We start from the raw sequence: 26,006 nt of genomic DNA on the forward strand, positions 1-26,006 counted from the left end.
GGCCCGGGGCGAGCAGGTGAGCCAGACAGCTTGAGCTGGCCTGGACCTGGAAGGTGGGAGTCCAGTCCTTGGGGAGGATATTTGCTGCACTGAGCGGGGTGGAGCTGGAGAGGCAGGTGGGCAAACTGGGGGCTCCCTGGGAGCCCTGGAAGCAGCTTCCACCACTTGGGATGCTTGGGAGTTGGAGGTGGGAGGATGCCAGCGAAGGTTGTTGGGTATTTCTTTTTCCTGTGAAATTATGGAAATGCCATCTTTCAATCAGCCGTTGAAGAGCCACCTTTAAGAGTCTTTCAAACAAGCCAAATTAGAGTATTGGAAGGAGGGGAAAGCTACTGAGGTGAAGTGAGCACCATGAGTCACATTCTGCCGTTCTGGCAGTCCATATGGGCTGTGCATCCAAGTTTAATCATGGGAAAATAGCATTTCCCATACTGTGTGTGCACACACTTGTATGCGTGTGTGTGTGTCTGTGTGTGTGTCATTTTTTACAGTGGTGCTTTTTGATAAGCAGTGCAATTTTAAAGCCAAGAACTGTGCTTTCCATTTCTGGAAATGAAACACGAAGAGGCTGTAGGCCTCTCTATGAGATGAGAGCTGTGTGACTTTATGTGGCCTGCTTAAGTTCTCTGAACCTCAGTGTGCACTTTCTTTGCAAGGCCGTGTAGGGATTCAGTGAGATGGTAACACAACAGGCTTGAATCATAGCCATACTCAGTCCGTGTCAGCTTGCTTTCCCATCTGCGAGGTGCTGGAGGCTGGTGTGTTGAGGTGCATGTTCATCTGGGATCGCCAGGTTCTGTTCGGATCTAGCTGGGGTGTGTGTCCCCTCCTCCTATACGCTGTGTCTTGAGTTACTGCCCAAGGTGGAACAGAGAGGCTGGGGTCCGGCCCCCTCTCGGACACAGTTGGGAGGTGCTCACTGCAAGTCTAAGGCCCTGCGCAAGTGCTACAGGAGGTTGGCACCGCATCCAGGTTCACTGCAGTAGGATGCTAACAGGCTGTTCTGGGTGCTGTTTTTCGTTCCTCTTTACCTCGGCTTGCTGCCCGCCACCCTCGCTGGTCACCAGGGCTGACGTGTGGGCAGGAGTGGAAAGTAGCCTCACCGACAGTGGGTGTCACTGTGTGCTCCCTGTGGAAGGAGGACGTCTGGCTGAGGCCGGAGACCACGCTTGGGGGGGTGGGTGTCTCGAGAGTCGTGCGTATGAGCTTCTGTCCTCAGCGGATGGAGTCCTGGGCCACTGGGGCTGTGTCTGAGTGCTGGTTCCACTCTGGTTCTTGAAGACAGAGTTCGTTCCCTTTGAAACAGGAGAGTGTGGGAACTAGCATAAGAGTGTGTGAGGGGGCTGTGGAATCCTTGACCTCCTGGAGCCCCTGCTGGCCTGGCCCGGGAACCCTGCACGGAAAGGCCGTGGCCCTTCCGTCGCCAGGCCAGGGAAGGTTCAGGGATTTTGAAGGGTTTGTCCCTGTGGTGTCTGCCAGGGCTTTGCCCTTGTGCCATGGAGGGGAAGACCAGACCACAGAGGGGAAGAGCAGACCAGGAGTGATTCAGAAGTGAAATAAACAAAGAGCGTGACAGCACTTGGGAATCTCTGTGCATGTCATCTCATTTAATCCCCTAACAGCAGCAAGGATGAGAGGCTTAGACAGGTTAGGAAATGTGTCACACAGTAAGCAAGAGCCAGGAATTCTAATTTCAAGTCCCATGGCACCGTCTGCCCACCAGTGCATGCTGCCTCCACGTGGGCAAGCCACATGCTTTTTTCTTTGATTATTCTCAGGAGCAGGCACCCAGTGCTGAACTGGGCCCCATAATCGTTGCTGACTAAGTGCTTAATGGAGATGTTGCTGTTGATAAACCACGGTTGGAAAGGGAAGGACATAGGCAAGCTGGCCAACATCAAAGCCGGTTTTTGTTTACAGATAAGGGGAGGTTTCATTCTGTGGGCTCCAGAGCCCAGGTCCCCAAATCCCAGAGAAGGGTGAGTTTAAAACGGAAGCTGTGTTTCTCTCTCCTGGTGGGCTGGAAGACAGGCCTGCTGGCGCTGAAGAATCTGCCACCCTTCTCCCTCCCTTCCTTCCCAGACTGCCAGCCACTGCCCTCCTTTGCCTTGGAGGGACCCCCAGCTGCCCCTGGAATAAACAATGCTCTCCTCGCCCCAGCAGTTTACATTTGGTCTTTGTGCTTCAAAATTTTTCATTTGTACTTGATTGTGGGATGTTTAAAATAATTCAGAAAATATGGATGTTACGTGGAGGAATCTGGAGAAGAGTTCCCAGAAATATAATGACCCAAACTGCAAAAATGTCAAATGCACTTGTGTGGCTATGTGTGCACGGACTTCCTCCTTAATTAAAACTGGGCATAGATGTGATGTCATGCCCCTGGTAGCAAGTGCTCCAGGTGAAAAGTCGAACTCAGTGTAACCAATAATGAGTAGTTTCAACCATTGTGTGATGATTGGACTAGATCATAACGTAGGTAGAAGTATAAGGATTTGACAGTTTTAGAGGGTGTTTGTGTGTGAGCGTGTGTGGGTGTTGCTTATGTGTCTTCAGAACACAGATGGGGCCAAAGGAGAAATGTTTTGTGTTTTTAGCACTGGGGTGCAAAAGAGAGCAGGTGTTAGCTGCACCCACACATGAAAGTTGTTGCCTGCCCTAAAGATCGATGAACTCTTTGCTGTTACTTCATGGGCAGGCAGCAAGTTAAGATCATAAATATGACATAAACCTGGTCCTTTCAAATTACATGTTATAGCTCTTCAGGTTTTGATTTGCCCGTGACGGAAGTCGTTTTAGTTTTTCAGAAGACCGAGGGTTCCTGTGAACCTAGGCAGGGCCTCTGTTGAGGCTCAGCAAGCTGGGCACTGCCCCGTCTCCTCTCGCCCTCTTTGCGCCATGCCTCTACCTGGGTGGTTTAGTTGATCAATCCAGTACCATTGCATCCTTGTCCCATTTGGGGCTCGGTGGAAGTCAGACAGCCCACCTTGCTGCCCTCTTCTTTCATTCCAGCATCTGTGTGAACACATTCCCGCTAGGCCTTCTGGAAATCCCCCGTAGGGTTTTGGAAAAGCATTCTAAGAATGATTCTTTTGCACATGGTCCAGTTTTCAAGACACTTGAGCCAAGATTGTTGTTCATCTGCCCCAGAAGCCCCTTTTCTTCCGCACATTTATTTTCCAGGGGATTTCAGAGTAGGTTCAGCAGTTTAATTCACCCCGCCTCTTTGTTGGTATTCCTAGTGGTTTACACGCCTAAAGTAACTGGAAGCATTTGTTTGGCTTATTAGGGGCATTTCCACATTGGGCCACTAATCCCCAGAGATCAGGAAGACATTATTTTGGGTGACCATTTTTTCTCCTGGTGATGCTGTGGACCAGTGCAAGAAGGAGGATAAGTTTACTTTCTACACACAAGCCAGGTGCAAGGCTTCCAGAGTGGGAGGGAGAATTCACACCCTGTGGCTATTCATTTCCCACATATTTTATGCAAATCTCCAGTGCCAGGGTAAGGGATCCCAAGATGAATAAGACCTGATGCATGCTCTCGAGATGCTCACAGTTGAGTGGTGGGGATGCAATTGGACACAGGACATTACAGTATCATCCTGAAATAGCAGAGAACCTTGAACTGCTGGACCCCTTCCCTATTCCTCAAGATGCCCTCTCTGGCCACCAGAGCAGCATGGCCAGAGACCTGCTGGCCTGGAATAGTGTTTGTTCCTAACGTCTGAAGGGTTCCGTCGAAGCCTGTGTGACGTTTACACACGTTCGATTAAAGAGAAATGTCTCTCATGTTCACTAGTTGCCGGATGAGCAGAACCTCATGCCCAGTACTCCTTGAGCTCACAGTAGCTGGGAGATTCTTCTTCTTTTAGGCCTTGTACTGCTTGGACTGAATTATATGTTTTCTGCCACACTGATGTTATGTCAGCTTTTCCAAATCAGAATTTATAATAAACTATTAATGCTCTTAGAATAAAAGCACTTCAGAGCATGGATAGCTTGAAATAATTCTTCTGTCAAGTCTCATTTATTTATTTTTGTTGTTGCTGTGATTGCCCTTGGGGTCTTCTTCATAAATGCTTCTCCTAGGCCGGTATCAACAAGAGTTTTTCTAACATTTTCTTCTGGAATTCTTATGGTTTCATGTCTTAGATTTAAGTCTGTGATTTATCTTGAATTAATTTTTGTGAGTGGTGAGAGATATGGATCCTCTTTCAGTCTTCCACATGTGGCTGTCCAGTTTTCCCAGCACTATTTATTGAATAGTATTCTTTTCCCAAGTGTATATTGCTGTCTACTTTGTGAAAGATCAGAAGGCAGTATGAGAATGGTTTTATATCTGGTCCTTTGTTCTGTTTCATTGGTCTATGTCTCTATTTTTGTGCCATTAACATGCTGTTTTGATTACTGTAGCCTTGTAGTTTCGCTTAAATTCTGGTTAAGTGATGCCTCCAGATTTGCTCCTTTTGCTTAAGATTGCTTTGGCTATTTGGGTTTTTTCTGGTTCCAAACTAAGCTTAGAATTATTTTTTCTAGATCTGTGAAAAATGCTGTTGGTATTTTGGTGGGGATTGCGTTGAATCTGTAAATCACTTGATTAAATTAAAAAGCTTCTGCACAGCCAAGGAAACAATCAACAAAGCAAACAGACAACCTACAGAATGGGAAAAGATATTTGCATGCTATACATCCGATAAAGGGTTAATCACCAGAATCTACAAAGAACTCAAGCAAATCAGCAAGAAAAAAATCAAACAATCCCACTAAAAAGTGGGCAAAAGATATGAACAGAAGCTTTTCAAAAGAAGATAGACTAATGGCCTATAAACATATGAAAAAATGCTCAGTGTCACTAATCATCAGAGAAATGCAAATTAAAATCACAATGAGGTATCACCTAACCCCAGTGAGAATGGCTTTTATCAAAAAATCCCAAAACAATAGATGCTGACATGGATGCAGAGAGAAAGGAACACTTACACACTTTTGAGAGGACTACAGACTAGTGCAACCTCTATGGAAAATACTATGGAGATTCCTCAAAGAACTAGAAGTAGACTTACCATTTGATCCAGCAGTCCCACTACTGGGTATTTATCCAAAGGAAAAAAAGTCATTTTATCAAAAAGACACCTGAATGTTTATTGCAGCACAGTTCACAATCACAAAAATGTGGAGTCAACCCAAGTGCCCATCAGTTCATGAGTGGATTAATAAAATGTGGTCTATGTATACTGTGGAGTACTACTCACCATAAACAATGAATTAATACCTTTTCTAACAATCTGGATGGAACTGGAGACCATTCACCTAAATGAAATATCTAAAGCAGCAGTCCACAAACTTTTTGGCACCAAGGATTTGTTTCATGGAAGGCAGTTTTTCCACGGATGGGTTGGGGGGAGGTGGAGCTCAGGTAGTGATGTGAGCCATGGGGAACAGCTATAAATGTGCTCGCTGCTCACTTCCTGCTGTGAGACCCAGTTCCTAAGTTTCATGGAAGACAATTTTTCAAGGGAGGGAGCTCGGGGTTGGGGTGGTGGTGGCAGGGCTCAGGTGGTGATGCACAGCCCAGTCCCTAGCAGGCTGCAGACCAGTACCGGTCTGAGACCCAGGGGTTGGGGACTGCAGATCTAAAGAATGGAAAAACATACACCACACATACTCACTGTTAAATTGCAACTAACCAGTCAGCACTCATGTACACAGATGGAAGTAAAACTCAACAGAAATCAAGCGGGTGGGAGTGAGGAGGAGGGGATGGGTGAAATCATACCTAACGCATACAATGTTGTGGACACACTTGTAACTTTGACTCAAGCAGTACAAAAGCAATCCATGTAACCGAAACATTTGTACCCTCTTAATATTCTGAAATAAAAAAGTTATTCTATCATCTAGGAATTAGCAAATTTTACTTTTGAAGGAGATGGGGATAAACGTAACAGTGGGCAGCCGGAAGAGGAGTAAGTTGCTAGCACGTGGGAGTTCCCTGTTCTTGTTTGTGGAGAGAGATTGGCATGGACTTATTCCCAACTTGTTGATCTGTTGTACCCTATTTTAATCATTTTGCTGGGTGTAAACATTTTCTCTCTTTTGTGGAGGGTGTATTTTACACCATCACATTTCATGTATTCTGTGCCTGTGAATGCCGACCTCTTCAAAACTGTCGACTTCATCATCCATGTGCTGTCCAGAAATGAGATCGTGATGCCTCCCAAATGAATTATGAAAAGCTTTTCATAGTAATATAATTGATCCACTGTTGGCCACACTTACAAAAAAAAAATCAATGTTAACATGTTAATATTTCATGAGTGCCCACGTTGGCAGCTCCTTGCAATGAGACCAAACTATGAAGAATGAGAATTGTTTCACAATAGCCCAGCACATGGACAAAGTGCCAGGCAAGAGAGTTTGGGGTTGACTTTAAAGTTTGAAGTGCAACAGGGCCATTGAAAAACAATCCTCTGAGTCATGTCAGATTGTTATAATTATTTAATGCCCACAATGCAGCCTTGTCCCCACGGATTTATACTGGAGAGGTTTCTTACCCACACATTGTGGTTATTAGCTGCAAAGAAAGCGGCGTTTGTTTATAATGACATGGGGTATCTCTGGATGGCAAAGAAAACACTGCAGATTCTGTCTTCCTGGGAAGGAGGCAGGAATTTGGCAGACAACCTATAGGAAATTGGGAGACATGCTCTCATTACTTTTCATATATGTGGGTGGTTGCATCCAATAACCATTAAGCACCTTTTATTTTTAACCTTTGTCCCAAACTCTTTCGGGAATGAAATTGTGTGCTTACTTTTCAGCCCTACGACATTACACAGCTGGTGTGCCCCAGAGTGTATCTTTCTAACATGTTCCCTAAAAGTCCTTTCTCTGGGCTTTACATCCTGCCTGTGTTAAATTTGGGGTCACAAACATTGTCTGTGGAACCACTGTTAACATTTCCATGAAGAGTTGGTATGTTTTGAAATGTTCCCACATGGCCAAATCTCATTAAGCTCTTTGAGAGGAGGATACTGGAATTTTTTCAGAGATGAAAAATAAAGTGGAGGAAGTAAGGCTTTGGGGCCTCTCTGGGGACAGGTCTGGTTTGGAGATCAGTGGTGGTGCTAATGACCCAGAGTCAGGGCATTCGGCTCCTTGGGAGATGAAAGCTCTTTGAGTCGGAGAGGGTCAGTCAAGTCCAGCTCCTCAGAGCTGCCCTTCCGTCTGTGTCTTCCTTGGATGCCCTCCCCTCTTCCTTCCCATGGAACTCTCATAATTGTCATTGCTATCAAAGGGAGTTCGATATCAATGGGTTTCTCAAGCTTAGAGGGCAACAGGGAGGCACTGAACCAGAGTAGTGTGAAATTGTCCGTAGGCACTCACAAGCTGGGGTGTGCAGATGCAATTTATAATTGCACCGGAAATGCTTGTAACCTTTATCACACTTAGTGGTGGAAATGAGAAAATCTATATGAGTCAGCTTAGTACTGACTTGGGACCAGTATGAAGCAACTGAATCCTCTTAGGTTTTGCAAGAGAGCTACAAATAGAAAGCAGACACAAAACATAGGCTAGAGTAACAGTAAATACATTTTGAACTTCAAATTAGGGCTCATGGTATATTCAAGGGGGTTTTTTTGGTCATTTTCTGGTTCAACAGGAAGTCTGGGACATCTATAGAATTTGAGGTACCTTTGATGGTTTATGGAGACCAGAGAGCCTAAACTTTGGGACTAGGGTTGTCCTGGAAAATCTAGAATGTATGTTCACTGAAATAAACACAGTGGGATATTGAGAATGATACAAATGTCAAGGCAGTTAAGAGAAAGGTTTACATTTAAGCATTGTCCTCTTGTACGGATGACTGGGTGGCTCTGTGGTGGCATTGTTATCACTGGTGCTTGTGCAGAGAGGATTTTTTTTTTAATTTTTAACAAATTAGTTACATATATGAGTATCAACTGTATAATCCCTCTTTTAAAATGGTACATTTATACTGGCTGGGCATGGTGGCTCACATCTGCAATCCTAGCACTTTGGGAGACCAGGGTGGGAGGATTGCTTGAAGTCAAGAGTTCAAGACCAGCCTGAGCAAGAGTGAGACCCCATCTCTACCAATAATAGAAAAATTACCCGGGTGTGGTGGTGTGCACCTGCAGTCCCAGCTACTTGAGAGTCTGAGGCTGGAGGATCACTTGAGCCCAGGAATTTGAGGTTGTAGTGGTCTATGATGACACCATTGCACTCTAGTCTGGGCAACAGAGCAGGACCCTGTCCCAAAAAAATATGAAAGTAAGAATAAAACAGTACATTTGTGTCTTAGGCACTTTTGTGTGTATATGTTGTATTTCCTAGTAACAAAAGAAAGTTTTAAAAGCAGTCTTACTTTGTAATACATTGGTCCAGTTTTAAACCATTGGAAATGATGGGCTAAAAACATGTTTCATAGACGATGAAATGGCTTACTGATTTCCATATGATAAGCATACATACACTCAGAGTCTTTGCTGTCCTACCCTGTTTGTGAGCAGGGGCAGTTGTCCTACCCTGGCTGTGAGGGTGGGGGCAGTTTCTCATACTTCTGGGGTTAGAGGTGGAGGAACTGAGTGAGCAAATGTCCAGGAGGGTGGAGACTTGGCGGGTGGATCCCAGCCCTGGGGCAGGGCAGAAAGGCAGGTGGGAGACAAGGGGGAAGGCGGTGGCGGGTCATGGGCTATGTGTGCCAGGCCCTGGGGTATAAACCTCCCCGTCAGTGCAGAGCCACACTGCAAAGGTTTTAAGTGGGAAAGTGTATATGGGGGTGCGATGTGATTCGGTTTGAATGGAATATGCTCAGGGCTCTCGTGCTACAGTAATTTTCTTCCACCCGCGGGACACTGCTGCCCTGGGTGAGTGAAGAGTGGCTTCATGCCTATGGCAGCATCTTGGCTGTATAGCCTGAAAGCCATAGGCACCCCGCCCCCACCCACCCTTGGGGGGCATCCGCAGCTTGAGACTCTAGTGGCACTTTGTCTCCGGAGAAGAAAGGCGTGGTTGTTTTTCCTTCCTCCTCCTCCTCTCATCCCCAAAGTGTTCTCCTTCTCACCCCGACCATGATCTCAGGCCTTACGAGTTACAGATCAGACATGTCACGGAGCCTGTTTGAGATCGGCTGTCTACATTACTGAGGAAACTGAAACACCCTCCAAGAAGTCTTTGGGGTGGGAACTTGCCTGGGTCATTAGACATGCTTGGGTTGAGGGAGGAAACGCGATTATATGGAAAAAGTAGAATACAGAGTAGTGCCTGCTCGGTGCTGATGGCTGCTGTTGCAGGAGACAAGGACTAGATGGGAAACCAGGCAAATGAAAACCCTTAGCTTTTTAGGGCTGTGGGATTGTGAGGCTGTTTTCCCAAATTAAAATGTCTTTGTTATTACCATGATTTTGCCATGCCATTAGTGCATGTTATGGTAAAGAAAGCCAATGTGAACAGTTTTAAGATGACAAGTGTATAAGTCCAAAGATCAAGCTGGGACCCCAGGAAAGTAGTACTGTACATCCCAGTCTGCCCTAACTTCGGGAGCTGCGGCTGACGGCAGAGGAAGGGCTTTAAGGCACAAGGGAAGTGTTGGCAGCCCTTTGGGGGCTCTGAGCCTCTCTGCATGCTTTGTTCGGTCTTCTCCTCAGCCTGTCCACCAGCCTGTCTGTCCTTAAACTGGGGGAGGTGGATCCAGCTGCTGTCCAGGCCCTCAGGAAGCAGAGCCCCTGTCCAGTTTGTCCACTTCTCTGTTGCTATTCAAAACCGGATCCTTCCTGGGATACCTTGCTTTTCAAGGGCCCCTGCATGAAGAGCAGAAATGAGATGCTCCTTTAATAGCACTTGATTCTTTCAGATCAGTGATTTGCTGCTTTTGTATGAAAATTAGGAGTCCAGATATTTTATTCTGGCCTAGTTCCAACACTTTCTTGCCCTGTGACCCTGGTCTAGTCTCTAAACCCTTCTTGAACCTTAATCTTTTAAAAAAAAAAAAAAGCTTAATTGGATTACATGAAATGGTACACGTGAAAAACACCGCCACTGTATCGTTCTATGAGAGCATATTTTTGTGTGGACATAGAGGAGCATTAACCTCTGTCAGAGTTCAATTTCTCTGTCTTTTCATCTGTAAAATGGGAGCACAGCTAAGACTTTCATTGGGAGTTCCCTCAGCATGCAAACAGAAATTTAGAACCTCATCTCCATGGCTCTAGCGTAGTTAGAATATCTTTGGGATGGAAGGAGGTTACTTCTTGTCTTTTGTTAGGCATTTGAGTAGTTCTGCTTTCCGAGTAGTCATCTGTGTCCTACCTACAGTGGGGCAGCCTCTGGATGGACTTGCAGGCTGCATCTCATTCCGTGGCTTACGTTTTTGCATTCCATTTGGTCATGCGGGCTAGAGTTGTAGTTATGAGTGAATCGTTACCTGATGGCCTTGTTATTTTTCCGTGGTTGTCAGAACTGTGTCACTAAAGACACGAGTTAGTAAACAGGTAAGCAGTGTGGGAGTCCTAGCAGATGAGCTGGGGGAGGGAGCACTGACCCCATAAATCTCTAGTCAAGCCCGAGTTAGACTCAGATAACAGGAAAGCCGTTGTGTGTGGGAGCTGAGGTCACAGTGCCAGGGAGACCACTGAGCGTCGAGAGTCCTAGCTTCAGGTGTGCTGCACGCTGGTTGCATCACATTGACCAGGTTGCCTCACCTCTTTGCAGCTTGGATTTTCATTCGATAAGTTTAGTTATAAAATGGAAAGACCAAAAGAGAGAAGACGGGCTTAAGAATCTTAATGTTTTCATATGTGTGCATTGAGGAAACAATATCCATAAATTCCATTATCATGATAAGAGCATTTTTATTACTAGTACTTTATATAGATGAACTCATTTTAATTATCACAACTACCTTATGAGATAGGTACTGCCATGTTCCTGTTTAGATTGGGGAAACTGAGGAGCACAGAGATTAAATCCCAGAACTAATGAATGAAAAAGCTGGGATTTGAATCCTGATGACCTGGCTTCAGAGTTCCTTCTCTTAACCACTATGCCAGTCTATTCAAGGTTAATAAGCCCCAGATATGCTGGCTGTGATATTCCCCACTTGATGGCTTCTCATTCAGTTGGTGAATGCAAAATTTATATGACTGTGAGAAGACTAGTGGGAAACAGAGCCCAAAGTTTAGCATCAAGATAGAGTTCCATGGTCAATAGTGTCTTGATAGCCCTCCTTCTGAGCAATGCCCAAGTTATACATGGAGCCTTGCGGAGATTGGCTGTTCTGGTACATTCCTGGGGACCTCTGGGGTTTCAAGGACTGTGCCTTTGCATACTGGGGATATTGCAGACTGTGGTTCACACTGCTTTGTCTTGAGCTAGATGGAGACGTCTTCCTATTCTATGCAATATGTAGGCTCTGACCCCTTGTTTTTTCAGTACACAAACACATGGGATTTTAAGTCAGAATTCTTATGGATAACAGCAAATTGTTTGGAACCCTGAACTATAAACTTTTCTGGAGGATCATGACTTCTATTTTTTGACACCATGGTGCTGGGAACATCATAGATGCTCAATTAAAGATTATGGAAAAAATGAAGAATGGCTTTATAGAAAATGCCCAGATCCCATTTCATGTATTTTTAAACCATTGATCAACCTATATAGAACCTATAGTGAGATAATTAATTGGCTGGACATTGATAAGGCCTTTCAGAGAGCACCATGTGGGAGCACATTCTCTCACGGTACCCAGCTCCTCCTCTCTCTGTTTGCCTCCCCTACACCTTCTCCCGCCCTCTTTCTCTTCCCTCTTTCTTTATCTTTCCTCTCCTTTTTTTCCTCTTCTCCTTAACTGCTCTGCCTCAACTGCAGAGAAACTAGAGGTCTGATTTCCCACATACTGGCCCTCTGTCAATTGAAATATAGATCATCTCTCTCACAAGTGTAAATATGATTACTAAAATAATTATTTTAAAGGAATTGTTAGGTACTTAACGCACGTACTCACTGCCATATAAAGACTCTGGGAGAGATGAGGTCGTGTATTGTGTCCACCCTGTCACTACTACCGGGGCGAGGGCTCAGATCATTTATTCTAAGCTTCTCATCCTCAGCCTGTGCACAGGAGGCCAGTGGCAGATGGTGGGACGGAGGCCTTGCCTGTGCAGTCTTAACTGGGAGAACAAAGAAGGCATGTAGCTGGAGAGGGCCATTGCCTTTTCCAGGGGCTGGGGCTGGAGGTGTCCTTATGCACATCCACTCGCCCCCTACAAGCTAAGCAGAAGCCGGAGAGCTTCCCCCAGCTGTGCTGCCCTACAGGATGGTGTGCTGCGGAGTTCTGCTTCAGTTTCAGGAGTGCCCTCACTCCGATATCAGTGTGGTTGCACAGATAAAATTAGCATCCATATTAGTAATGCCCAACCCAGAGAACCATGCAATTATCTCATGATTTTATTTAATGACTGTGCTCTTTGCAAAGATTATTAGGGTAATCTTCAGAGTGTGTCCTGATTACATGTTGTGTGTACTACATAACAAGTGAACTAAAAAAGCAATTCAAACCTAGCTCTGATTTAATTTGTAGTTTTTACATTTCAAGACAACATTTTTAGTAGGTAATTGTCCAGTATTGTTTTTTACATATGTTAATTTTTTCTTGTTTTGCAGTTTTCATTCCCCCAGCACATTTCATCTTTGATAGTAGCAGGGAAGAAGAGAGAGCAGCTGTCCTGGTTCTCTCTCACCTTGTTAATCATGCCAGCTCTCCGAGCTCTTTAGGAAATGTCTAATGACAAACAGGACGTTGTAGGACTTGTGTATGGAACCTCAGGGTCTTTTCTAAATGGCAAGCCAGAGTAGCCTACGCTTGCTAGCTGTGTGATCTTGGGTAAGTTACTTGACTTTTGAGCTCTTGTTTCCTTTCCTATAAAATGTTCCCACTTTATAGGCAGTCCTACGTCACAAGGTTGTCTGGGGGCCTCAGTGAGGTAATTCTGCGAGTAGTCCCTGGCCACCAGAAGGAATTTGGAAGGCGTTCCCAGGGCAGGTCAGACACAAGGTTTCCCAGGCTGCTGCACAGGTAGGGATGCTGGCGACTTGCTAGCACACTGTAAAGGAACCTCACTTTCAGGAGTGTCTCTTTACCTGTTTTTCCATCTATCACTAGAGATGCTTTCTCTAGTTGCAAGGGGAAAGCAAGAGCAGCTGCTTCCTTGATGGGGATAATTTATTCCACCTCTAGACCATTCTGATAGTGAACCAAGTACGGATAGGAAATGGTGCAAGGCTGGGGCATGCACTAGTCTTACATGACAAAAGCTTGAGCTGTGTTGGGGACACATCCAGCATCAGATTTTCTTGTCCTAAATACTATTAATGAAGGAAAGGCAGAGGATACATTCTCTTGGCCCCTATTGTCCCAGGCACAGGGACTGTAGAGACAAGAGTGACAGTTGTTGGGGGATACAGAAGGTATGAGAGCTGGGAATGGTAACTAAAGAGTTGTCCATAAAATGTGGTGGGTACATTTGCAGAGATCCACCTACCACATTCCAGATAGGTATGTATTCTAGTTCTTGGGGAGACTAAGCGATTGGAGCAATACACTTCTCTGAGAAACCAGAAAATCAGAACTTCTATAAAATTAAGGAAATGAGCTCTAGTTCTGTCCATATTTCCAACTTTATTTTTTTCCTCTTTCTGCCTAGATTTTAAATCCCTTGAGAGAGTCATTTTTTAAAAAAAAAATTATTTTCTGTAAAATCTCCACTTGTGATGTCTAGTTCATTTATTCATCCATTCATCCTTTTCTGTCAGATTTATTGCATAGTACAATAGAATCCATGAAATTAAAAATAACTAAATATGCACTACGGGCACTGGGTTCTACATACAGTAAGTATGCAGCCATTGTCCGCAGACCTGTTAATTGTGCACATAGTAGTCATTCTAGGCAGGTGCTGTGCTCCAGGCTGGAAGTCATGTACAGGATAGAGTGCGAGGGTGCATCAGAACCGGCAGTTTCCTCCGACAGTCAGATTCTGAACACCCAGCTGTGTCTCTTGCTGGGGCATCTAAACTTTCGCCTTTCAGAGAAAACAAGGTCTTTGGAACCAGTGTGTTCTTTGAAACTGTGTTGGATACTGCCTGATTGTTTCCATCCGGGAACCAAGTTTTTAAAAAGACGTCCGGCTGCTTTGTTAAGATAAGAGACTGTTGTGTGAAAATTGCTGAGTGAGGGATCCCACTGGAGGCTCCTTGTCCCCCAGACTCCTGCCAGTTCACTCCCAGCTGGCTCAAGTGGTGATGGGGGAACAGGCTGGGGCCGATTGCTAGAGCCCCTTCCCACCAGTCAGTCCCTCCCAGTCCTGGGCTCTGGGGTGGTGGAGGTGGAGAGAGTTGGTGGGGCCGGGCTGCTGGTCTTGTGCAGCTGTGCTGACCTGGAGCCTGTGCCGGAGCTGGCAGTGATGGCAGCGTCCCCCAGACTGTTGCTGCCCTGGTTTGCGCTTCCTTCTGCTGCCTTCTCTCTACCTTAACCAGTCATTACATGAGATGTTACTTTTCCATGTATTCGCTATTCGTAAGTTTATATGTATTATCTGTTAGATGACATTTTTGATTCTCTATTTTTAATTTAAAACACATGTTGATTTTTTTTTACATTTGTAAGTATGTTTTTCATTTGTGTGTGATCATGGGTCATCAATATAAGAAAATATTCATTCAGGTCTGTTCTATAAAGTCTTCAGGAAAGATAATAGCGTGGGTAGACTGCTGCTTCATGCAAATTATGACGATGGCTTCCTCCTGAGATCTGGAACCAGGCAAGGATGTCCACTCTTGACACTTCTATTTAAAACCATACTGCAGGCTCAGCAATTAAAGGCATACAGATTGTAAAGGAAGAAGAAAAGCTGTCTTTATTTGCAGACAAATTGAGCCTGAATTAGGAAATCTTAGGGAGCACACACACGCATACACACCACAAATACAAACCCACTAATAAGTTCAGCAAGCTTACAGGATACAAGATCAAGATACAAAAATCAATTGTATTTTTATATAGTAGCAACAATCTGAAAATCACATTAAGAAAACAATTCCATTCATAATAGCATCAAAGAATAAAATTATTAGGAATAAATTTAACAAAATAAGTGTAAGACTTGTATATTGAAAATGATAAAACATTGCTGAGAAAAATTAAAGATCTAAATAAATGGAGAGCTATCCCATGTTCATGGATTGGAAGACTCAATATTGTTAATTCTTCCTAAATTGATTAATAGTTTCAGTGCAACCCTTATAAAAATCTCAGTGTACTTTTTTGGGGGGTGGGGGGAAGGGAGTTGAAATTAACAGGCTATTCCTGACATTTATATGGAAATGCAGAGGACCCATCATAAATAAAACAATTTTGAAAAATAAGAAAAAGGTTAAGGCCAGGAGTGGTGGCTCATGCGTGTAATTCTTGCACTCTGGGATGCCAAGGGGGGAGGATCGCTTGAGCAAGAGCAAGACCCCATCTCTACTAAAAATAGAAAAAAATTAGCTGGGCGTGGTGTTGCATGCCCGTAGTCCCAGCTACTTGGGAGGCTGAGGCAGGAGGATCACTTGAGCCCAGGAGTTGGAGGTTGCAGTGAGCTATCATGACACCATGGCATGCTAGCCCAGGTGGACAGAGAGAGACCCTGCTTCAAAAAAAAAAAAAAAAAGACAAAGAAAATGAAAGGAAAAGGTTAGAGGTCTTACACTTACTAGTTTCAAAACATATTACAAAGCTACAATAATCAAGACGGTGTGTTACTGGTGTAATGATAGGGAGTGGCTTAAGCATAGATCAGTGGTACAATTGAGAGTCTAGAAATAAACCATTACATTATCATCAGTTGATTTTTCAACAAAGATGCCAGAGCAATTCGATTATTCAATAGTCTTTTCAACAAACAGTGCTAGGACAATTGGATATCCACATGCAAAAAAGATAAATTTAAATCCTTACCTCATACCATATATAGAAATTAACTCAAAATGGATCATAGACTTCCATGTAAAAGGTAAAAACTAAATCTTCTAGAAGAAAACATAGTAAAAAATCTCCACAACTTTGAGTTAGGCAAAGAATTCTTAGATATGAAACCAGAAGTACAGCATGCCAAATTGCTTTCTAGAAGGTTTGCTAGCAGTGAAGGTTATCTTTTTAAAAACATTTGTTCATCGATGGCTTAAAAGTGAACATATTATTTAACTATATTCTCTTGCTCCTAGTAAAGTTGATTTTTTTTAAATTTATTAACTGCTCAAAATTATTATTATAATAATTATTATTTGGGGCTATTCTAGATCTCTATCATACCTTCTCCAAACTTTTCAGGGGAAGATATTTCCTTGAAGAAAAACATAAAGTGGGGTTTGTACTTTGGATTGCGCTTCTCCCTGCCAACTGTGGGTTTGAGGCACCTCCACAGTAGGGGACCCATAGTGTTTTTTGTCCTTCTGCAAAGAAAACAGCATGAGTGAGTAGTTTTCAAGACATGAACAGCAGAGTGGGAAACAGACTTAGGCCAGACTAATGTAATAACCAGGGTGTGATAAGAATTAACGTGGGATTTGAAATCAGCCTGTTTGGGTTCAAATCATAGTTCACCTCTTACCTGCTGTGCGAACCTTAGACCAGGGACTTCATCAGGTCCTTCACTCCATCTGCAAAATAGAAATAAGAAAACTCCTTCTCCCTTAGGGTTGCTTTGAGCATCAATTGAAAAAATGCTGTGTAAAGATTTAGTGCTGTACTTGGCATGTAGGAGCCCATTATTAATTAATATTGTTGTAGTTTGGATTTCAGACCTGTGGGCTCAGATCCTGGAAGTTCCCAAACTACAGTTCCCTAGGCATTGCTTACAAGAGGAGTATCTTTTTTAAAAAAAAAATACTGTTGAGTTGAAAGGTTGGGAGCAAGTTCTTTTTGTCACTCCAAGCATGATTTCCTTTGGGGCTGATGTATTCCCCTTGGTTTGAATTCACAGAGTAACTAAAGAGCAAGAGGGAATTCCTCTCAACTCTCTGTCTCCGAGAATACCTCTGGGTGCTGCTGAGATGCCACTCATCAATTCTGTTGTTATTGTTTTTAGGGCTGTGAGCTCTCTGGATAGAGCCCAATGGATTTTCTGGAGCGCAGAAGAATTAAACAAGGTGAAGGGAAAGCATCGAGACTAACTATCTCCAGCAAACCGTGCCTGATCTTGCTTTAGCCCTGAACTTACATATCCTGACTCTGTAACTAGTCTATAAGTTCTTCACAGTTGGGAACTGCACCTTTAATTCTCCGCATCTCTTAGACACCTTTCTCAGTGCTAAGCAGGCAGTAAGCATTCATGAGATGCTGGGATTGTGCCTGGCATTTTCAAAATAGATGAAGTTATAGAATCATATTTGTGTCACATGAAGTTCATATGCATAATCTCGTTTTATTCCCTCAACAACCCTGGGTTTAGGGTGGGTGTGTGGGTGTTTCTATTTTACAAATAGAGAAAGTAAGGGCCAGAAAAGTTAATGACTTGATAAAAATGATATAGCTCTTATGAGAGAGCAGAGATTTGAATCGGATCTACTGATTCTAGGTCCTGTGGTCATTCTGTTGCTTTGTGATGCTCATGTTGCAGACTGTCACGTGCATGAGACACTTCAGTTCGGTGGGTTTTGTCCTGGTAATAGTCCACACACCCTGTTTTCTTGTTTTTAGATTTGCAGGAGGAAAAGTAAAGTTTTTTCATACTAAGTATGTTGATCAATGAGAATAACCCTAGAACCAGAGATTGACTCCTTACTCCTCTCTGCCCAAACTCTGTGGACAAACGTTTATGAACTTAAGTCATCTTGTGCCCTCTTCGTGCCAGGACAGCTCAAATGGATGCTTTTGTCACTGCCCGTCCCTCTTTAGCAGAAGTCGTTATCCTTAGCCAATGATAAATAAGGGAGAGAAAATGACATTTCCTGGTAATGGAAAGTAGCAGTTGGTGAAACTTTAGAAAGAGAAGTGTGTGTTCCAAAATGAGAAATGGCCACAGTGGAGAGAGTGGTTGCATCATGGCTGTCAATAAAGACCTTTAAAAACCCCAGCTTGCCTCTGGAGGGCAGAGGGTGCTGGTGGTGGGGGCTGGGTGCTGCTGCGGGATGGCGAGCCCTTCCTGGTGGACACTTGATTCACAAGGATGCTAATTATTCATTCTTCCTCCCCACAGCCCGCGGAAACAATTGCCCTGCTTGTTAGGTGCACAGTGTGGTGTTGGACAGTCAGGCCTTTTTATGTAACTGATGGTGCTGTATGTTCATATTGTTCTTTATGTACTTATTTTATAGCTTATGCAGCAGACATTTGAGTCAATTAGCTTCTTGTCTTGCAAACTGGGCACTGCTGTTTTAGAACCGAGTTAGAAGGGTGTGTCGAGGGCGACCAGGGCAGACCTCTTTCCTTTCTTTTTGTGCTGTGTGGGTTGGTTTCAAGTTACAGCATTTTTATTGGCTCCTCTTTGCTGAACCTTGGTTTCAAAAGCTGGTGTTTGTGAGTTGAATTTCTTAAAGGTGTAGCTTTTCTTTTTACAAAATTGAAGTCAAGCAATACACATAACCCATGGGAGTGTTTTTTTTTTTTTAACTGTATGATATATATATATTTATTTATTTTTTTTAAACAGCATGCACGAACCAGAAAATTCGAGTAAATGGTTTCTCAACTCACTTTTCCTTAACTGGTGTCAACCTGGGCTTTCCTATTTTGAGTCTTTGTTTTTTCTTGACTTGCATTTTTTTTCTATGTAACCTTCTTATGTCTTATTTTTACTTTTGTGCCCTGATTTTTTTCTTCATCCTGTACGTTTTGAAACCTGCCTCAAACCCTTTTGGAAACAAGTTGGAGTTTAAATAAATTAAATTCTATAATGTACATTACAAACTATTTCTCCAGATGATAATGTTTATGGAGCATAGATTCACCGTTTTAAATCTTACTAGGATTTTTAAATGAAACAAAATTTCCTACTTCCTCCGTCTTTTTTTCTGTGATTTTTAGCCTGTGACCTGATGAGCCATCAGTCACTGCTGCTTAATGTAGTGATTGTGGGAGAGCGCCTGTGTCAGAGGAACTCCCCCAGGACTGAAGGCAGCCGGCAGGATTTTTATCCAGCGGACTTTGACCCAGTAGACCCTAAGAGTCTGTGTTGTAGAGACTCATGTTTACCATTGCATTCCGAGCCTTCCATGGTACCTGTTCAGAAAATATATGAGAGAATGGATGAAAAAATGAGCTCACCCACCTAAGCTCTCCATCCCTCTATGCGAGCACTCCTTAAACTTCCTCTGGCCCACCCAGCCCTGGCATGTAGCTGTGGTCACCCAGGGCCCCAGAGTGTGCCTTGCTTCTTTGGAGCCATCAGTGTCAACTGTGATTAGAGCATAGAATGTTGTTCACTCTTACATTTGTCTTTTGAAGTGGAATCTAAGCCAAAGGAAAGGATCTGGAATTTGTTCTTTATTCTTGCTGACTTTGAGCATTGATGGATAATGTTGATACCGATCCTCTGGCTGAACAGTGTCTTCCTTTATTCATGTGTTTATTGAGCTCCACAGTTAGCACAGTAGGTGGGAAAGCATAAAGATGTGGTGTGCCTCCTGCTAGTCCCTTACCATCCAGCTCTAGAGAATGGGCTCAGTGACCTCTGGTGTGTGCAATATAACTGTCACAAAGGCTACAAGAGTTAAAACGCATTGAGCACTTGCTATATGCTGGAGACTGTGCCCAGTGCCTTGTTCCTATATAATTCTTGAGATAGCAACATGTGTGTTGGCACCATGAGACCGTGGAGTCCAGCTTTATTTCTCCGTAACACCTAGCACAGGACATTTAAGGACTTTTTAATGGATGGGGTGGGCTGGGTGAGAATTTGTAGCTGTCCATAGAGGAGAGCAGGGACATTTCTAACTGAGAAGGTCAGAGAGGTTTGATGAGGGGATTTTGCTGAGCTGGGCCTTGGTGGTAGAGAGATTGAGGGGGGACAGGTGCAGGGACACAGGCCAGGGAGGCATTAGAGAAGGGAGCTGGGGATGTGGGGAAGTCCCCGTGCCATTGGGAAGTGGAGGCACTTTAGCCTGCTGAAATTGGAGGAGAGAATCCAGAGAGGGATGAGGTGACTGAGTGTGACAAAGACTGAATAAACAAAGGAAGAGAGCATCCTGGGGACTGAGCAGGACCTCACCTCACTGGGCACTAGGTGGGGGAGGTCAGAGGACAGCCTGCCCTGCAGAGATCCACCAACGCTGGCAAGGGGAGGGGATGGATTCCAGTGGATAATGTGGGGATGAACAAGGGGCCCAGAGGTGGGAAGACCCTGTTGTGTTTTAGGGAAGTCAGCTCATTTTGCATTCATTTCTCTGTAAATTCCAAAGTGCTTTGGTTCTTACAGTGAATTCCAAGCACTTCTTTAATAGAAAGAAATATCTATTGTGAATTCTAAGGCATTACTTTTTTCTATTATTATTATTATTTTAATTTCTGAACGCCTTGGTGAAATCAGCACTGCCCACCTTGTTCTTTCTCGACTTATATTGTATTTGTCTTGGCAGGAAGCAGGGAGGCCTAACACTCCCCACCCCCCCACCCCTTGTTCATTGGGCTGCTTGGGCAATTTGCTGCTGCCCTCCAGGGCTGACATCACAGCCCTGGAGTCCTGGTCCCTAAGAAGGACTCAACCCAAACCTGGCCACCCTGTTAAGCAGCCTGAGACTTGACTTCTCCTGCAAGCTGCTGAAGGAAACTCAGTTACCCATCAGTTGCCAGTTACCTATGGCCACAGGATCCTTCTATCCAGAGGTGCCCAATGTCAGGGCCTCGGCCCACCTGGGAGAGTGCAGCTGTGCCCCACACAGCACAGCCCAGCCCTTTCGTTCTTCACTGCCTGCTGCTTATGTGGCTTAATAAACACAACCTAGAATGTGTTCATTCTTTTTAAAAAAATCTGTTAGTGTGTATGTAATACATGCAAATATATGCATACACATTAATTATATATAAATTATATGCACATTATATTAATTTTGTGTTAATTATATTTATAATTATATACACACATTTTAGTTCCTATTTGTGGCCAGTTTTTAAAAGGAAAAAGCAAGCAAAATGTATGGGGAGAGTGTGTGAGACATCCCTCTGCTCCCCCATCCACCAGTCCTCTTCCCTGTCCTTCTTCAAGCCACTTTTAAGGACAGGCCTTTCTGCCTCCTCCCCTTCACCTGTCCCAGGCCCAGGACCCTCCCCCCCCAGGCTAGTGGTAGGAAGCTGATGACCTTCCTTCTCCCCCATCCTCCACTGTTGTGAAGGGTCGTTCCCACCATTCAGTTCCACAAATGAAATCTCTTTGGCAGATGAAACGCTGTCTGCCTGGGATTTCTTCCCTCCATCTTTCTTTGGCTGCCATTCAATAACTTCTTGGTCCCTCCTCCAGGAAGCCTGCTTGTCTAGCTCTGTTCCTCCTACCTCTCTGCAGTGCTAAGTCTCATCCTTCTTCAGAGCCTGTCTCCAATATCACTTCTTCCATGAGTTCTTTCCCGTAGAACATGCCCCTGCCCTGCCCCCCTCCATCAGCTGAGGGCTTTCTCCTTTCCCTGAGTCCCCCATTGCCCCTAGCTGATCTTAGGTCTGGCTTGTTTACCAGTAATTGGGTACATATTCCCTCAAACTCCTTGAGGGTGGATGCTCTGCCTTGTTATCTTTTGTTTCTCAAAAATCTTGCTCTTGTATAGTCAAGAAATTGTTTGGATTAGCTTTTTTTTTTTTTAATATAGGTTGTGGAGAGTTTTTTTTTTAAGCAAAAGGAAAATATTGTAGAGTCTCAATTTGCCTATAAATACTTACATATGGGCCTTAAATTTCATATTACACAATTATGCATTTATGTATTATTTTACCTATTGAAATATGCTGGGTTGTTTTAAATAGGATGTGAAATGGAAACATTTGCACTTTTAACTGATGTGCCAGGCAGGAGATTTACGGCTCTCAACAGGTGTAAGAGGTAGGAAATCTGCCCCCCTCATGCCCCCCAGTTTTAGCGGTATGGATGACTGATCCTAATGCAGTAGTGAATAAATCGCCGATCCCAGAGTCATGCTACATATCTGACTTCTTCCAACGAACCACACTGCCCTTCCCCCCACCCCCGTGGTGATTAAAGTGATTACTGTGTACACACAAAATGCATTAGGTTGCAAGTTTTGTTTACAATTCTAAACTCGTTTGTGTTGGATCTTCATAATTTTTGATTCTATTAATATAAAGGATTATCTATCCCTGAATTCACCAGAAGCAAATGAACAAAAACTGAGATGGAACATTATCAGAGATAGTTGTTCAGTTAATCCAGACATTCAACAAGGATCATAAATACAGCCTGTAAGATCAGGGGGAAAAAATTCCAAGTTTTTGGTAAATTCTCCTTAAAGCCAGACTGTTTCTTAGTAAAACAAGAAAAAGTAATACTGTTCCCAGTGCAGTGTTTAATCTATACATTCTTGGTAAAACCTTATTTTTCCTCTCTTTCCATTGAGTTTAAGGTTTCCTTCTGCTTCTTGCACTAATCATTAATAACTATAGTGTTGTCACAGCTCAAAACTTTCCTATTGACACTTCAGTCATTTTTAAAGATCTTGAATGTTCAACCTTTATAAAGCTAACCTTTTGCACTCTATTAAAATTTAAGAACCACTTGATTCTCAGTGAATGCCCCAGCTACTGGATCATGAAAGCATTACCTTGTGCCAAGGGCATGATGCAGTACACTCATTCCTTTTTAACAAATAATAAGAAGTTTGACTTTTCATTTACACATCCTGCCAATTGCTAACAAGTTTCTATCTCGTTCAAACACCAGATTGATCCTAAGAAATTGAAAATATTGATTTAACCCTCTGTCTGATTTGTACTGCAGGCACCTGCTAGTGCAGTCTTAGCACATTACAATTGCTTGGCTGTAATTCCTCAGGGGACCACTAATAACTACCACATCTGTCTTTTCATCTTCCGAAATTATGCTAGCAGTTGTCCAAGTCAATTGTGATTCATTTGATACTGCTCTCCTTCAAGACATATTGCAACCAAATAGACTTGCTCACCAGTAATATATCTGATGACATAGTTAGTTCTTGTTAATTGACAGAATGATTCAGGCTTTTATGGATGGCATTAATTGGTCCCTTGTGTCTATGCAATAATTGACCAGACAGAGGAGGCAGCATTAGCTCTCACCCAGTCAGGAGAGTTTTGAGATGAGGTAAATGTAGTAAGATGACAAAATGTCTGAATTTTTAGTCAAGACTTTATCAATGAATCGGGGGGAAAAAAAAGATGATTTTGGGGGGAAATTCAGATCATCTTAATTATGAACATTGCATTGTAGCCTGCAGAGATGTGCTGAAATGCAGGTCTCCTTTCTCCCTGGCCTTCTTGTGCTGAAATGTTTTATTACAGGGTTCAACGTGAATCTGATAAAAGCAAAGCAGGACAGTGATGTACCTGAACTAAGATAATGAGAAAAGGGAGAACTATAAGCTCTTTTTGACAGGTAGTCACCCAACAAAATGGACATGTAAAATCCAAAAATGAGGTATTTGTCTTGCTTCCTGCTTGGAGAGAGAGCCAGAACGTTCTTCCTGAAACTTGCATTTATTCCTGTCACCGTGCTACTGAAAAAAGTGTTGGCTCCCTTTTTCCTACCGGATCAAGTTTTTCATATATAAAAATTTTCACAACCTGCCTCTGCTGTTTGTTCCTCCTCCCCATTTAGTCACACAGAATTACTTGATATTTCCAAGTTGTAGATCTATTTTGTCCTATTTCAGTACTTAGAATACTCTTTCTCCCATTAGTCATTTTATAAATTCCCACTCATTCTTCAAGAACCCCTTAGGTGCCTCCTGGGTTTCTCAAACCAAATGAGCTGCCCCCTCCTTGCGTTAACACCAATTGGTTGCCTGTTTCCCCCACTAGACTTTGAGCTTGCCTTGGGTGAGGGCTGTGTCTGTATGCCTGCCATATGTAATTAGGTAAGGACTTAATCAGCATTTATTGAATTGAGTTGCAATAGTTACATCTTGAGGAATGAGAATTTAAAATTTGAATCCAAGAAAGATGCCTTGGATCAAACTAGATGTCAAGCAATACGAATTATAGCCGGTGTGAATAAGTGGCTGGCAACCATCCCTGGGGAATAATTACAATTTGGTGTAAAACAAACCATTTGAGGTGTGGAAGATAAATTACTCAGTTGACATTTGGAGAGGGGAGGGTGAGGTATGAGTTATGCAGAATAGATTTTCTACCATTTGATTTTCTTAGACTATTCATTCTTTTTAAATCATTTGTCACGTAGGCTGAACAGTGGCTGTAACAAATGTCTATGGAAGCTTTGGACTTGGGAACATCTGACACGACCTCCTTTTAGGGCAGTGTGATCTGACAGACCTGGGCTAGGATCCCAGTTCTACTATTTATTAGATGTGTGCTTTGAGTGAGTTCCTTAACTGATCTAAGGTTCAGTTTCCTCACCTGTAAAATGGAAATAATAATCCCTGTCTTAGCTTTTTGTCACAGTGAAGAGAGATATATGAGAAGTGTGTTGCATAGTACCTGGTGGTATATAATAGGCACTCCTATTTATTAAAGAAGAGTTTTGACTTTTCCTTCTGAAAGTTCAGAAAGGCAGAGGGTAAATACAACTGTGTATATAGAGAAAATGCTTTGGAGTTTTGTGATTTTTATATTGCCTCTGGTTGCACGAGGCTGCCATCGTCTCTGTTATGTTACGTGTTACTTCCGTGACACTTAGAGCTTTTTGTTCTTGTAGCTCAGGAAGTTACAGAGGGAGGGTGAGGGCTCATGCACCAACACCAGCAGTGAATATCTGTACTATCGAACCTTGTTGGTTTGTAGGTCTGCCACTGTGATGAACAGAATTTGATTTTTACTGGTTTGGGATAGATTCCTGACGATGGTGATAGTTTATTACCCAATGTAGGTCTAGAATTTATACTTGCAGAGCATTTTCATATTTGTGGGAGAATAAATTTGTTTGGCAGTGAGATTTTAAATGGTGAAATTTATACAAACCAACCCTGGCTTCTAACTGATGACTGGTCTAGAAGAATGTATTGCATTTCTGTAACCTGCAGGTTGAGAAATAGAGGAGGAAAACTTCTATTCACAGAGGCAAACTCGGGGACTCTGAATGCCTTAATGCTGCTATTTGGAGTTTTATTTGAAAGCAGTAATGATCTTTTGTGGGATGGATGGAGAAAGGAGAGATCTTAGTCAATGGGTACAAAGTTTCAGTTAGAAGGAATAAGTTCTAGTGATCTATTGCAAGCATAGTGACTATAATTCATCATAATGTATGTATATGTCAAAATTGCTAAAAGAGTAGGTTTTAAACGTTTTTACCACAAAGAAAATGGTACGTGAGGTGACATATGTTAATTAGCTTGATTTGATGATTCTACAGTGTATACATGTATCATAACATCACATAGTACCTCACAAATTATGCAATTATTTGTCAACTAGAAACAAATAATTTTTTAAAAAGGAGGAAAAAAAATCTTCTTTTAAAATGTGACTCTTCCTGCGATGATGAGTAAAGGAGTCACTGAGTGTAGTGTGAATGAGTGCAGTTAGCGTGCTTCCTCCTAACCCCAGACTGGAGGCATTCTGTTGAGAGCCTGGGAGCTTAACTCGGAGCAGAGAAGGGGCTTAGTAATTTTGGAAGCTAGCAGACTTTAGGGGTAGGGTATCTGGGACAGGGAGAAAGACTTACTAGGATTTGGGAAGGAAGCGAAGCCGGGAGAAAGATGGTGGAAGAAAATCATTGCCTCTTAATAGATTGGGGACGAAGTGAACAACGTCCGCCTCTTCTCCTTAATGCATCAGAACACAGGTAG

At 43.2% G+C, this 26,006-nt stretch overlaps 1 protein-coding gene across 5 annotated transcripts in view; it reads left to right on the plus strand.

Annotated features, from left to right (window-relative positions):
• Positions 1–26,006, plus strand: part of TEAD1 (TEA domain transcription factor 1) — a 240,853-nt gene that overhangs the window by 127,072 nt on the left and 87,775 nt on the right. The window lies entirely within an intron of this gene.

The sequence above is a fragment of the Lemur catta genome, chromosome 7, assembly GCF_020740605.2.
Source record: "Lemur catta isolate mLemCat1 chromosome 7, mLemCat1.pri, whole genome shotgun sequence".
NCBI lineage: Eukaryota > Metazoa > Chordata > Mammalia > Primates > Lemuridae > Lemur > Lemur catta.